This window comes from Heterocephalus glaber, unplaced genomic scaffold (assembly GCF_053883595.1).
Source record: "Heterocephalus glaber isolate CG9 unplaced genomic scaffold, H.glaber_assembly_v1.0 deba00001442, whole genome shotgun sequence".
Lineage (NCBI taxonomy): Eukaryota > Metazoa > Chordata > Mammalia > Rodentia > Bathyergidae > Heterocephalus > Heterocephalus glaber.
The window spans coordinates 57,278,446-57,293,598 of record NW_028258296.1 but is presented as its reverse complement, the minus strand read 5'-3'; the positions used below and the strand labels follow the sequence as shown (position 1 = coordinate 57,293,598).

The following is a 15,153-nucleotide window of genomic DNA, read 5'->3' as shown; positions in this document are numbered from 1 at the left end:
GAAGGGTGCTAACTGCCTCTCATCCTGACTCAGGGACTGGAACACAATTCTGGGGCAACAGGAAAAGCTGCATTAACATCCTTGATGCTGGGTTCTCATGGCCACTTCCTGGGCCCCTGTGCTGATGGACTGAACAGAGAGTGTAAAGTCCTGATAAAAGGGCACAGTTTGGGTTTTTTTCTTTGCTTTTCTTTTTTTTTTTTTAGACAGGGTCTCACACTATACTGGCCTTAAACTCACTATGCAGTCCAGGCTGGTCTTAAATTTGAGGTGATCCTTCTGCCTCAGCAGAAGAAGTACCTGTCTCGAAAGTGCAAGGTCCCGAGTTCAATCCCCGGTACCAAAAAACAAAACAAAAAAACTGAAAACAAACAAACAAAAAAAGAGTTTTCTCTCTGTTCTTATTGCATTTACTTATATTTAAGTATGTGGATTATTAGCATAGTTATCAACCAAAGCCACACAAGCTATATTCAGGAAAGTATCACTGCCTGCCAGGTGTGGTGGCGCACACCTGTAATCCCAGAACTCAGGAGGCTGAGGCAGGAGGATCACCGAGGAGAGTTCAAGGCCAGCTTGGGCTACATAGTGAGTTCAAGGCCAACCTGAACTACATAGGGAGAATCTGTCTCAAAAAACAAAAACAACATCAACAAAAATTTCCCATTTTGTTGGTTGTCCTCTTACTCTGTTGGTTCTTTTGCTACGAAGAAGCCCCCCCCCCATAACCTGGGATCGAACTCAGGACTTTGCTTTTGCAAGACAGGTGGCAGCACCACTGAGCTACATCCCTGGCCCCTCATGCAGAAGCTTTTTTTTTTTTGGTACCGGGGATCAATGCAGAAGCTTTTTAATTTGATACGATCCCATTTGTTGATTCTCGAAACTATTTCCTGTACAACCGGAGTTCTGTTTGGAGTTCTTGTCTATGTCCAAGCCTTCAAGAGTTTTACCTACTTTGTCTTCCATCAGGTTAAATGTTTCTGTTTTGAGAGTTTTTTTGGTACCGGGAATCGAACTCGGGACCTTGCGCTTGTGAGGCAGGTGGTGGAACCACTGAGCTAAATCCCCAGCTCTAAATGTTTCTGTTTTAACATTTAGTTCTTGGATCCATTTTGATTTTAGTTTAGCACATGGTGAGAGATATGGGTCTAGAGTCCATCTTCTTTTTTTTTTTGGTACCAGGGATCGAACTTGGGTCCTTGCGCTTGCAAAGCAGGAGGCGGAACCACTGAGCTAAATCCCCGGCCCTAAGAGTCCATCTTCTGCATGTGGACAACCAGCTTTCCCAACACTACTATTATTATTATTATTAATTTATTTTTTTCGTACTGGGAATCAAACTCGGGACCTTGTGCTTTTTTGAGGCACGGGGGTGGAACCACTGAGCTAAGTCCCCAGCCTGCAACACCATTATTAAGGAGGCTGTCTCTCTTCCAGTATGTTTCTGACTCCCTTGTTTGCGTGTGTGTGTGTGTGTGTGTGTGTGTGTGTGTGTGTGTTTTGTTTTTTGTTTTGGTGCGAGGGATCGAACTCGAGACCTTGAGCTTGTGAGGCAGGCGCCGGAACCACTGAGCTAAATCCCCGGTCCTCTGACTCCCTTGTTGAAGATTGAATGTACTTGAGATTGTTTCTGCATCCTCTGTTCTGTTCCACTGATCCTCATGTCTGCTTTCATGCCAGCACCATACTATTTTTATCACTGTAGCTTTGTAATACAACTTCAGGTCTGGGACTATGATGTCTCCCTCTTTGCTCTTTTTTTTTTTTTTTTGGTACCGGGGATTGAACTTGGGTCCTTGCGCTTGTGAGGCAGGCAACAGAACCACTGAGCTAAATCCCCGGCCTGCTTTGCGCTTTTTACCCAGGATTGATTCTGCTATTCTGGGCGTCTTCTGGTTCCATATGGATTTTAGGATTATTTTCTCCACTTTTGTGAAAAATGCTGTTGGAATTTTGATTGAGACTGTGTTAAATTTGTATATCAACTTTGGAAATATGGCCATTTTGATTATATAGGTTCCACCCATCCAAGAACAGGGGACATCTGTCCATTTTCTTTCTTTTTTCTTTTTTTTTTGGTACTGGGGATTGAACTCAGGTCCTTGTGCTTGCAGGGCAGGTGGTGGAACCACTGAGCTAAATCCCCGGCCCCTTTCTTTTTTTAATTTAAAAAATATATTTAATATTAAAGTTAAAAGAAAGCTGGACATGGTGACACATGCCTATAATCCCAGCACTTGGGAGGCTGAGACAGGAGGATTGCCATGAGTTCAAGGGCAGCCTGCACTACACAGTGAGACCCTGTCTCAACTCCACCTGCCTAGAAAAGTTAAAGGATCCAGAAGATACTAGTAGAGGACGTGCTGTATGAATGAGGGTAAAGACTGCTGGGCTTCCTTCATGACGACCCTGGCTGTACACAACAGGAGGATGAGGTCCCGATCTCACTGACTGGGGTAAGCACACAGGTCTGCTCCAGGGAACACCTGCCCAGGGTCTGTCCAGTAACTGTGTCTACTGAGCAGGTGGGTCAGTGTGAACAGTTATGTCCTTAATGTGTACATCACCGAGAGGCCAATGTGTCTTCTCATTTACTGGGAGCTTTTCCAGATCACCTAGCATCTCTAAATCATCCATTACCTCTCCAAACACAGTGTACTACATGTCCAAATGGGGCTGTTTGCCATAGCTGATGAAGAACTGAGAGCCGTTGGTGTTTGGGCCATTGTTACCCGCAGAGATGACACCTCTGACATTGTGCTTCAGATATTCTCTGTATTCATGCTTGAACCTCTTGCTGCAGATACCGTTACCACCTCTCCAGTACCTGTTGCATCTCCTGTCTGAACCATGAACCCCTGGACTATTCTGTGGAATACGCAGCTGCTGTAATCATTACTGGCATAGAGGACCAAGAACTTCTGCAAGAAAGTGCTCTTCTATTTCCTTTTTCGGAGCACTATAGTTTTTGTTGTAGAGTGTCTTTCATTTCTACAATTTTTCTCTCAGTATTTGAAGTGTTTTCCACAAAAATAATTGTATAAATGAATAGGTAAAACAGATTCCTGGGCTGTCTCAGAGTGGTGACATAGACTCGCAATGGATTTCATCTTAATGACTGGAAGAGGATCGCGGCATACATTTCCATTATTTTTTCTCTTTAGACCAAAAAGATGTGTTGTTTCCATCAGATGCTTGTACTTGGTGAAAGTAACTTCCACTTAGGAAAATGCTTTGAGAAAAATACACAATATATAGTTCTGACATTTTCTTAGTTAGGTGTTTGTTTCCACATATCTGAATTGTCCCCAGGAATCAGTTTTGGAAAGGTACTTTTAAGATGAAAAAAATTGTTTTTAATTCAAGCACATTAATTTAGCAACTATGTACTTACAATAGAGCAAACATTCTGTGAGGCTAAGGTCACAGGGACAGTTCCCTCACCTGCAGGAAACTTGTCATACAGCAGAGGAGAAGCATATATCCAATGCAAAAGAAAACCAGAGTAGTGGTGCTCATACCAAGCACTGTGCAAAAACAACTAGTATTACATTTTTAGGGCTTTTGCAGGCTGGTTTTAAAATACAGTCATTTTACTTAATTATAAAACTTAAAATTTGTATTAAAGACAAAGATAATAAACATTCAGAACTCATCTTTTTTTTTTTTTGAGACAAGGTCTCACTATGCAAACCAGGCTGGCCTTGAATTCACTAAGTAGCCCAGGCTGGCCTCAAACTCAGCCTCCTGCCTCAGCCTCCCAAGTGCTGGGATCACAGGCGTGCGCCACCACGCCTAGCAGAACTCACCGGGTTGTAGTTATTTTACTGGATTTCACCATCTGTGTTCTCAAAGCTACTTATGTCTATGTGATCCACATGGTGGAAATACTGCACAATGCTGTGCTACCGTACACAATTCCGAACATTTCCAATGTGCTGCACCTACCTGTCAGTCACTCTGTGTTCTGGGAGTTGCAGGTGGTGGGAAAGCAGCATTGCACATCTGAGGCAAAACATTTGTGGAAGACAGCTTATCAGAGCCAGAGTTTGAAAGGCCATGTTGACGTTTTCATGTAACATTTTATTACATATTCAGGTTATATCGCATTTCAGAACATAGCTCTGATTTTGAGCATCAACTTTGACTTTTCTGGTGGAGGCAGCTTACATTCCACTAGAAGTCAAAGAAAACATGGAAAGCTTGGATTTTCGCGCTTGTGACATTGTATATGGCAAGAATTCTTAACAGCATGGGCAAGATGATAAAAGGCTTACATTTTGTCATTGTAAGGTAGTAAGTATGCCATGCTGTCATTTATAAAAATAGGATAGATCTGTATGTATTGACATAGGAAGATATCCTTAACATATTGCATTAAACAAGTAAGATGTAAAATAAACTCAGCAAGCAAGAGCTTCTTTTTAATTAAAAAAAACAAAATTTAAGAAACTCTCTGTCAGCTGGGCGTGGTGGCGCACGCCTGTGATCCCAGCGCTGTGGAGCCTTTGGCAGGAGGATTGCTGTGAGATTGAGCCCAGCTTGGGCTATGTCTATATAGTAGGACTCTGCCTCAAAAAAACAAGAAAAGAAGGCTGGGGATTAGCTCAGTGGTTCTGCCGCCTGCTTCGAAAGTGCAAGGTCCCGAGTTTGATCCCTGGTACCAAAAAACAAAACAAAAACAAAAAAAGAAACTCTGTCTCTGTATGTATGATTATACATGCTCTAAAAAGTATCAAAGGATATGCAAGCCAGGCTTATCTCTGAGAAACAGAATTGGGAGTAAGAGGGTAGGATAGAAAAATTTTACTTTAAATCCTTCTGTACTATTTGATTTTAAGAAATAAAGCCTACAGGAGGCTGAGACAGGAAGATTGCCATGTGTTTGAGGCCAGCCTGCCTCAAAAAAAAAAAAGAAAAGAAAAAAGAAAGCCTATTAAATTTTAACTAAAATAAACAGATCCTAGCTCCCATCCCTGACTGTAATTGTTGGCTAGATATCAATGACTAAATATATCAGAACACTTTCATCTTTTAATATTTCCTTTGGAGAAGTACACTTTTTGGAAGACTAACCATTCTACTAGCAACTCACTCCCCTTTGTTATGGATTCTGAGCAAAGAAAAACTGATTTTTGTCATTATAAAATACCTGAACATTAAGTAGAATTAATTTTCATTACTTTTTTTTCTTTAAAAAAAATTTTTTTTGGTGCCGGGGATCAAACATTTTTCTTTTTTGGTACCAGGGATCGAACTTAGGACCTTGTGTTTTCAAGGCTCACCACTGAGCTAAATCCCTGACCCCCACTGAGCTAAATCCCCAGCCCTTTGGCTTTTTGACACAGGGTCTTGCTGTGTAGTTCAGGCTGGACTTGAGCTCACTATATAGCCCAGGCTGGCCTCTAACTCACAGGGACCCTCCTGGCTCAGCCTCCCAAGTGCTGGGAGTACCAACATGTGGCACCACACCTGCTCTCCAGGCAAATGGTCCTCCTGACTTGCATTATCGATATGAGTTCTCTGCAAAAGTAGTCTTGTTTTAACTTTTAAACAATGCAGTAAGTAGTCTCAGGTGAGAGGTTATAAATTTTATCTGTGTAATAATCAGTTTTGATCTTTCTTTCTACATGTGAAGAGTTTTTCCAGAAAACTAAACAGAATGTGAAGCTTGAAGTAGCCACAGCCCATGTGGAACTTCCATCTTTGTTTTCCAGGATGGAAGAGGTGTACTATTATTGCCTTATATTCAGCTTCTAAACACACTTCTGGGAGACCAAGGTGAGCTTTTTCAAACGGCAATAAATGTGTTAACTTAATACCATGAAGAAGTGCTTGTGTTTTTCCCCCTGCTGCTCTTATACACAATGTAATTTTTTCATAAAAATTTGGTTTAAGTGAAGAGAAGTTGCATTTTGTACCTGTGATATGTTGACACCCAGGTAATTTTATCCAGTTACCCATCTCAGGTGCTGTGTAATCTGCTGAAGAAGTCACATTCCTGACAGGCTCCTCGCTGCCCATCCACTTCTCTGATGTAGACCTCTACGTTCTCAGGAGGTTTTAGATTTTTTCCATCTGGGCTGCAGGCAACCCCCATGGCGCCTGGCCCCCGGCCTCCAGGTGGCTGCTGCAGGCCCCGCCACTCACATCCTTGGCCATGCTTGAGGCGCAGAGGAGCCTGGGGACAGGACCACCCCCGGTGGGCCCCGCCTGCCCCTCAGCCCTGCTCTTGGGGACAGGGAGTCCCTGGGGTGCGATCCAAGACCTTGCCTGGCAGGAGGCCTTGACTGTGACCCAGGCTGGCACCCCTTCATCTACAGTGGACCCTTGAGTTATGACCTGTCTGACATACTAGCAACTTGGGTTACGACCAGAATTTTAGTTTTAACTTACAAACAAAGTCTTGACTTAAGACCCAAATGATGGCTGCTTGTGTGTCCAGATGATCTCAGACACAGATTTAATCCACAAAGAGTTCTGGAAGGAGCATGACAACATCCTTTCCTGTGTGGGGTTAACTGGGCCAGTGTCTCTCTCAGGACCCTGAGCTCTGCCTGATACAGGAGAGAGACTTTGAAGGCCATGTAGAGGAGCCTAAGACTTCAGCTGACCAACTTGAGTTACAACCAGTTGTCGAGAATGAATTGAGTTCGTAAGTCAAGGGTCCACTGTATTTTGGTATTTGGCATGAGGGTTGAAGACTACTTATCAGTTGGTGGGTTGGTTTCTAATTCACACCTGAAAAGCATTATAGAAAAGAAGTTGGCTGCCCTGGGCCACACAGCAAGTTCAAGGTCAGCTTGGACTATAGAATGAGACCTTTTCTCAAACAAGACAAAATAAACAAACAAGCAAGAATGAGGAAAAAGAAAAGAGGTCGGCTGAAAGAACTTGTAGCAACAGAGAAGAAGACAGTTGAAACTGAACTGAGTATGAGGAGCAGTGATGTTGCTCACAGATAAAGGCCAGCGGCAGTCGAGAGCCTGTTCAGTGGGACTTCCGTTAGGATGATGTTACCTTGACTGAAAGTTGCTGCAGGTAAACCTGTTATAGTCAGCATTTTAAAGACCAGCCAGACTAGAGACACAAACTCTGAGGGGACTGCATTTAGATAACCATAGTTAGTGGGGAATTTCTGAGAAAAAAGTGCACCATGAGAGAAAGAGGCCTGAAGATCACTGAATCATGGAGAGAAAAAAAGCCAATAGATTTGTTTGGAAAAATCTTTTAAGGGGCTTTGGCTACACACAGGTAAGGCAAAAGTCTCGCTTGGTAAAGACTAATTGGGATGGCGAGGAGATAAATTGCTCTGTGAAACAGTATCCAGAGTTATGGTCATTATGGACAGTTTCCCTCGTCAGAGAATTGCAAGGAAATGGTCCTAAGGTTTAGGATGAGACAAAGCTGATTTGGAGCTCTTCCCCTTTTACTGTGCTCTTTCAGAGCAAGGTCTTTTTTTTTGGTTGTTTTAGACAGGGTCTGACTATGTAGTGCAGGCCGGCCTCAAACTCACAGGGATCCTCCTGTCTCAGCCTTCCAAGTGCTAGGATTACAGGTGTGCACCACCACCCCTGGTGGTCATGTGTTTTTTTGTGTTCCAAATTGCGATGGTTCCTCACTCTCTATGTCTATTAATTTCTTTTCAAAATATCTCTCAAGTTGATTCTTCTCTTTTTCCCTCTGCTACCACTGTACTCCAGGCTATCAAATGCCAGGCTTCTGTAACTACCCTCTGTATTCCTGAAAATACTCTTTTATTCCCCTCCAAACCACAAAGTGATCTTTAATAAATATAAATTGATCAATCCTCTGATTAAAGTCCTTTAGCAACTTCTTCTTTTTTTTTTTTTTTTTTTTGGTACCGGGGATCGAACTTGGGTCCTTGCGCTTGTGCAGCAGGCGGCGAAACCACTGAGCTAAATCCCCGGCCCCTTTAGCAACTTCTTACTGGGGCTCTGAGACTACAATTTGTCTAACCTTGTTTCTTGCCTCTTTCTCTCTGTTGTACTAACCTTTATGATGGTGTTGGGGATTGAACCCAAGGCCTTGCATACATAGGTAAACACTCTACTACTGAGCTACAACCCCAGTCCCTCCCTTCTAATTTTTTTTCTTTTGTGGTACTGGGGATGGAGGCCAAGACCTTAGGAATGCTAGGCCAGCGCTCTACCACTGAGTTACCTTTCCAGCCCTTTTTCTCCTGAGACAGGGCTGCCCAGGAAGACCACCAGCTTGTGATCCTCCTACTTCAGTGGATTAGAGATATTCTCCACCTTGTCCAGCTCCCTTCTCTTTCCTTCTCTCTTTCTCTCTCTCTTTCTTTCTTTTTCTTTCTTTCTTTTCTCTCTCTCTTTCTTTCTCTCTCTCTCTCTCTTTCTTTTTCTCTTTCTTTTTCTTTTTTTGGTGCTGCAATTGAACTCAGAGCCTCATGCATGCTAGGAAGCACTCTACCACTAAGCTATACTCTCAAACCACCTTGTACTTTTTTTTTCTTTGGTACTGAAAATTGAACTCAGGGCCTTGTGCTTGCCAAGCAGGCACTGTGCCTCTGAGCTACATCCCTGGCATTCCACCTTGTACTTTTTGACCTTGCAATGTTCCACTTCTCAGAGGTCCACAAATTTCACCTTCATCTCCAGGCCTTTTCCATTAACATCCTCTTTGCATTATTCTCTTTCCTCTATAGTCAACCTTGAGACCTTCGCTTTCCCAGGGAGATCTTCTATGAATAGCCACTGTATTAATATCTGTATTCTCTGATAAAATTATAATCTTATGAGAGTAAGGACTGTATCTATTTTTGTTTCTTATCTCTAAAGTCTGGGATATATTAGATGCTCAATAAATACATGTTCAAAGAATGCTAAAGTGGGCATGCAAACTTGTTTGTTGAATGAATGAATGAATGCCTTTGAGATGTGATATTAGCATTGATCTAAAGGAAGTCGTGTTAATAGAGTAGTAAAGAAAGAATCTAAAATGGGTGTGGTGATGCATGCTTGTAATCCAGCGCTCAGGTGGCTGAAGCAGGAGGATCATTGCAAGTTCAAGACCAACCTGGGCTACGTAGTAAGTTCAAGGCCACACTGAACTACATACGGAGACCCTGTCTCAAAAAAATAAAAAGAAATGGGCCGGGGATTTAGCTCAGTGGTTTTGCTGCCTGCTGTGCAAGCGCAAGGACCCGAGTTCGATCCCTGGTACCAAAAAAAAAAAAAAGAAAGAAAGGACCTAGACTTAGTAGAAAAAGCAGGAAAAGACAGCAAGGAAATGAAGACAGTAGATTTTAAATCATTTATGAGAAATTCAACTAGGAAAGAAAGAGGAGAAGTAAAATAGCAGCTGAAAGCCTAGTGCAGATTCAAGTGAGGGATTCTTTTTCAAAGGCAGGATAGAAAGGTATCAGGTAGGATGGTTTTTTTTTTTTTTTTTTTTTTGGACGCTTTTGTTTGCAAGTGTCAGAAAAGCCACTCAATGGAAAATTAAAATAATATGGGGCAGGGGATGTAGCTTAGTGGTACAGCACATGCTCATTGTGCCTAAGGTGCTGGGTCCAAGCCCCAGCACCAGAAAACAAAACACAACAAAAAACCCATGGAACTTACTGACTTAGAAGGCTAAAAAGTCCAGAGTGAGGCTAACTTTAGATATGGTTAATCCAGAGGGTCAGGGTGTCACCAAGGATCCGCCTTCTGTATCTGTGGTTTTTTCCCAACCCCGACTTTCTTCTGTGGTGATTTTGTCCCCAGATTGGATTTCCCTATGATTATCAACAATGGAGCCAACCGATCCAGACCTCACATATTCCCCTACATATCGTCTCTTCCTCTAACATTCCAGAGGAAAAAAATAACAATTTTATATTAGTCAGGATTTTTTTTCTTGGTACTAGGGATCAAACTCAGGACCTTGTGCTCGAAAGACAGGCTCGGTGCCACTGAGCTAAATCCCTGGCCCAATTAGGCAGGATTCTTGTATGAGTAACAGAAATGCACTTTTCTTTCTTCTCCTTCTCCTTCTCCTCCTCCTCCTCCTCCTCCCCCCTCCTCCCCTCCCCCTCCCCTCCCCCTCCCCCTCCCCCTCCTCCTCCCCTCCCCCTCCCCCTCCTCCTCCCCCTCCCCCTCCTCCTCCTCCTCCTCCTCCCCCTCCTCCTCCTCCTTCTCCTTCCTCTTCCTCTTCTTTTGACACAGGGGCTCTCTGTGTAGCCCAGGCTGGCCTTGAATGCATGGCTCACTTCCTGACTCAGCCTCTCGACAGCTGGGATCAGAGGTGTGCGCCACCACATCCAGCCTGGAGTTTTCTTTTCTTAAACAGAAAGGATATTTATGGAAAAAATCAGGTAGTTCCCAGAAGGAGAACTAATCTTATAAACAAGCAGAAACCAGCAAAAGCCAGCAGTCAGAAGCCATGCCAAACCATGCCAAGGTCAGCACAGGAAGAGTCTGGTTAGGGCAGTGCTGGTGTGAGACATCGCCACTACCAGATGCCGTTGCTGCTGTCACTGGATACTGTGGCCTCTGCCATGCCTGGATCGCAATTTGTGTCACCTTTGTCTCCCATCCAAGAACTAATCAGGCCCAACCCTGGCAATTTGTGTCATCTTTGTGTCACTCAATATTCCACCCCATCTGGCTGGACAAGGCCAAGTCACACACCAGTGCATTAGCCGCCAGAGGGTGAAAAGGGGATATTTGATTTCTCTAGGCTCTGAGAGAAAATGAGGTCCTGTCTCCCACAGATTCATATAATGGGAGGTTTCCCAAATAGGAGGATTTTTGGATGTTGGTCAGACAAAAAATGACAAACATTCACTTTTAGGTCTTTGTCCCAGTCCAGTTATGTGGTGTTTAAAAAAGACAAATCTATCTATAATTTAAACACATGGAAAGGTTGCAAGTAAAAGGATAGAAAAAGGTACACTAGGTATATACCAACAAAAAGAATACGGAGGGGGCCGGGGATTTAGCTCAGTGGTATTGCCGCCTGCTGCACAAGCGCAAGGACCGGAGTTGGATCCCTGGTACCAAAAAAAGAGAAGATAACAGAGGTTTATATTAACATCAGACAAAATAGGCCTGAAAACTGGATGTGGTTGTGCACACCTGTGATCCTAGCACTCAGGAGGCTGAGGCAGGAGGATCTCTTTGACTTCAAAGCCAACCTGGGCTACATGGTGAGTTCAAGGCCACCCTGAACTGCATAGTGAGACCCTGTCTCAAAAAACCAAAAAAAAAAAAAAAAAGTAATATGGTGATGGAGAGGATTAATAGGTATTGATAAATGGTTTGACTTGGTGGAAAGATATAACCTAATAAAATAGCCTTGAGATAAACAAGAAGACCATGGAATTACAGGAAGAAATTGATTAAAAACACTACTATAGTGGATAGTCGACATATTTTTTTCAGTTATTAAGGGGTGAAAGATTTCTTCAATGAAATCCATAAAACATTGATCAAGAAACTTGAAGACAAAAAAAAATGGAAAGCTATCTCTTGTTCGTTAATTGGAAGAATCAATATTGTTAAAATGTCTGTACTACCCAAAGTGACCTGTGGATTCAGTGCAATCTGTATCAAAATATGAAAGACATTCTTCATAGGATTAGGACAAAACACTAAAATTTGTTGTGGAGACACAAAACACTTCCAAAAGCCAAAGAGATCTTGAGCAAAAAGAACACAACAAGAAGAACTACCTATTTTAGTTCAAAATACAGTACAGAGATGTAATCAAAACAGCATGGGAGAGCCAGGCATGGTGGCACATACCTGTAATCTCAGCACTCGAGGAGGTTGAGGGAGGAGGACCAAAGTTCAGGTCCAGCTTGGGCAATTTATTGACTTAGTGAGAGCTTGCCTCAGAAACGCTTTTTTTTTTTTGGTACCGGGGATCGAACTTGGGACCTTTCGCTTGTGAGGCAGGTGGCGGAACCCCTGAGCTAAATCCCCGGCCCTCAGAAACACTTTTTTAAAAAAGGGCTGGGGATGGAGCTCAATACAAAGGCCGGAGGTTCACTCATTCTCAATACAAAGACCATAGGTTCAATACAGAAAGAAAAGAGAGAGAACAAACAAGGGGAACCCCCCCACACACACTAAAACAAAAATCACAACCAAAAGCCCAAAACAGCATGGTATTGGCACAAAAACAGACACACAGACTGATGGACTACAGTAGAGAACCTACAAGTAAACCTCCACATCTACAGCCAACTTATTTTTGATGCAGGTGTAAAGAACACACATTGGAAAAATGATAGTATTTTCAATAAATGGTGCTAGGAAAACTGGATGCCCACATGAAGAAGAATGAAACTAGACCCCTATCTCTTACCAGTTATAAAAGTCAACTCAGAATGGATTAAAAACTTAAATGTGGGCTGGGAATGTAGCTCAGTGGCGCCACACCTGCCTGACAAGCACAAGGTCCGGAAATTGATCCCTGGTACTGGGGAAAAAAAATGTCTTAAATGTGAGACTTTAAACTATGAAACTACTAGGCAAAAACATAGGAGAAATGCTTCTAATACTGAACTGGACAAGAATTTTTTTGGTGAAGACTCCAAAAGATCAGAAGACAAAAATAAAAATAGACAAAAGGGGTGGCCTCGAACTACAAAGCTTCTGCTTTGCAAAGGAACAAACACAGTAGAGGGACACATCAGGAGAAAATATTTGCAAACTATACATCTGACAAGGAGTTAATATCCAGAAAATAGGAGGAACTCCAGAGCTGGGGATGGAACTCAGTGGTACAGCATTTGTCTAACATGTGCAAAGAGCTGGATTTGATCCCCAATACTACACACAGGAGAGAGAGACAGAGAGAGAGACAGAGAGACAGAGAGAGAGAGAGACTGAGAGTGTAGCTTAGGGGCAAGGGTTTGCCCAGTAGGTGCAAGGACCAAGTTCTCCCCAATCAGCATTGAAAAAAAAAGACAACTAGCCAACAGGCATATGAATAAAAGTGTTTAACATTACTAATCATCAGCCAATGCAAGTCCAAGGCCACAATAAGATATCACCTCACTCCAGTAAGTACGGCTCTATCTCAGGTACGGCATCTAGATGAATAATCCTGATTTTCCATGGGTCTTATATTGTAATTTGTTGTGCTTTTTTGTTTTTTTGGTACCGAGGATCGAACCCAGGTCCTTAGCTTGCGAGGCAGGCAGTGGAACCACTGAGCTAAATCCCCGGCCCTTTTTTTTGATTTTTTGAGAAAAGGTCTTAATATATAGTTCAGGCTGGCCTTAAATTCACTATGTAGCCCAAGCTGGCCTTGAACTTGTGGTGATCCTCCTGCCTCAGCCTCCAGGGTGAACTACATACATAGCAAGACCCTGTCTTTTAAAAAAAAATTGTCAGTGGAAAAGGCTAGAGTGATAGAGTAATATCTTCTGAGAAATGATTAAATGATGAAATGATTAAAGAAATCAATCAACAAGTACTTGACAGCTATTTTTAAATTACTGAAAATCTTGAGCCTTGAACAAATGAGAGCTTTTAGCTTCAGTGTCTTGGGGGAGGGCTGACACACTGTAGGTATTTAATAGACCTACACGAGTGGATTTATATTGGTGCCTGGCACACTATGCCTACACAATGCATGCTTATTAAATGAGGGAAGATAAACATCAAACCCATCCTTCAGAAAGTTAATTGGTAAGTGTGTAAAAGATATTGGGGGTATAAAATAACATACATCTTAGGGAAAAACAATAGGGAGGACTTATAGTAGTCTCAAGAGAAAGTAAGGGCTAGGGTCACAGGCTGAGTAATGGAAATAACTGATGTGAGACTGTGAAAGGATTTACAATAATTTAGAAATTAAATGGGGCTGGGGATTTAGCTCAGTGGTTCTGGCGCCTGCCTCACAAGAGCAAGGTTCCAAGTTCCAAAAAAAAAAAAAAAAAAAAGAAATTAAATGGAGATAGAGTGGGAAGAGGAAGTGACAACGAAATTCTGGGACTTGAATTTGGAAAGTTGAAAGAAAAATGCTCCTATTCATAGAATTACTTATTTTAGGAATAGCAGATATTTTAAGGGACTATGATGAATTCAGTTTTGGGTAAATTGAATTTAAAGGTACTGACACAACATGCTCAGGGGACAGAAATATTGGACTGGAATTTAGGAGGAAAGAAGAGCAAGATCGTGGAGTTAATAGTCATCCAGGGAATGCATAATTAGAGGACCAAGGGAGGATTAAAGACAAAGGAGTGTCTGCATTGTGGTGGAGGAAGAGATCAAGGAGCCCAAATGGAATGGCCTTGTGTAGAAAACCCGAAGCGCACAGGATCGTGGAATTCAAGAGATCATTTGAAGGAAGGTGTTTGCTGACAGCCTCATGTTACATAGAGATTGAAAACCGTCAAAATCTGGAAATCAGAAGGCATTGATTGCCACCTTTGGTTCTCTTTCTCCTTGTCTAATTACATCTGAATTCCTGAACCTTGAGTCAGAGGTCCTCTAGTTTACTGATTCAGACTTCTTGCTCACAGCTACCAAATTCCAACAGGCTACTCTTGTTCCTGTTAGGTTCACCTTTCCTCCTTCCCCCTCAGAAAGTACAGTACATTGGCGGGGGTGTGGAAAAAAAGAAAAAGGCTGGTGTTGTGGTCTTAACTATGCCATGTATATTCTTGGCTCTTATTGTCATATGCAGGGACCTAGGCTTTATAGGGCCTGAAGCTTATAAATCTGTCTTTAAGAAAAATACAAGATTGGGCCAGGGATTTACCTCAATGGCACTGTGCCTTTCTTGCAAGGGCAAGGTCCTGAGTTCGATCCCCAGTACCCTTAAAAAAAAAAAAAGAAAAATACAAGATTTTGAACAGAAATTTAGGTAAACATTTTTTAAAATGAAAAAAAAAAAAGGTCCAGTGGGCTGGAGATTTAGCTCAGTGGCACTGCGCCTGCCTGCCTCGCAAACCCAAGGTCCTGAGTTTGATCCCTGGTACCAAAAATAAATAAATAAGTAACCACAGCTCTAGACTGGTTATAACAATCCTGGTACATTTAGCCGGGTGTGGTGGCACGCGCCTGTAATCCCAGCACTTGGAAGGCTGAGGCAGGAGGATCACCTGGAGTTCAAGGCCAGCCTGGGCTACATAGTGAGTTCAGGGCCAGGTTGAATTACAAA

At 42.6% G+C, this 15,153-nt stretch overlaps 1 protein-coding gene across 2 annotated transcripts in view; it reads right to left on the bottom strand.

The window, feature by feature from the left end:
- Window positions 1-15,153, bottom strand: part of Ctxnd2 (cortexin domain containing 2) — a 43,101-nt gene that overhangs the window by 7,139 nt on the left and 20,809 nt on the right. The window contains exon 1 of one of the 2 annotated variants that reach the window (XM_087213395.1): window positions 3,952-4,414. The exons of the other annotated variant lie outside the window; for it this stretch is intronic. The gene's annotated coding sequence lies outside the window, so the exon portion shown is untranslated. Of the gene's footprint in view, window positions 1-3,951; window positions 4,415-15,153 lie in introns of those variants that run through there. 2 annotated transcript variants of the gene reach the window in all.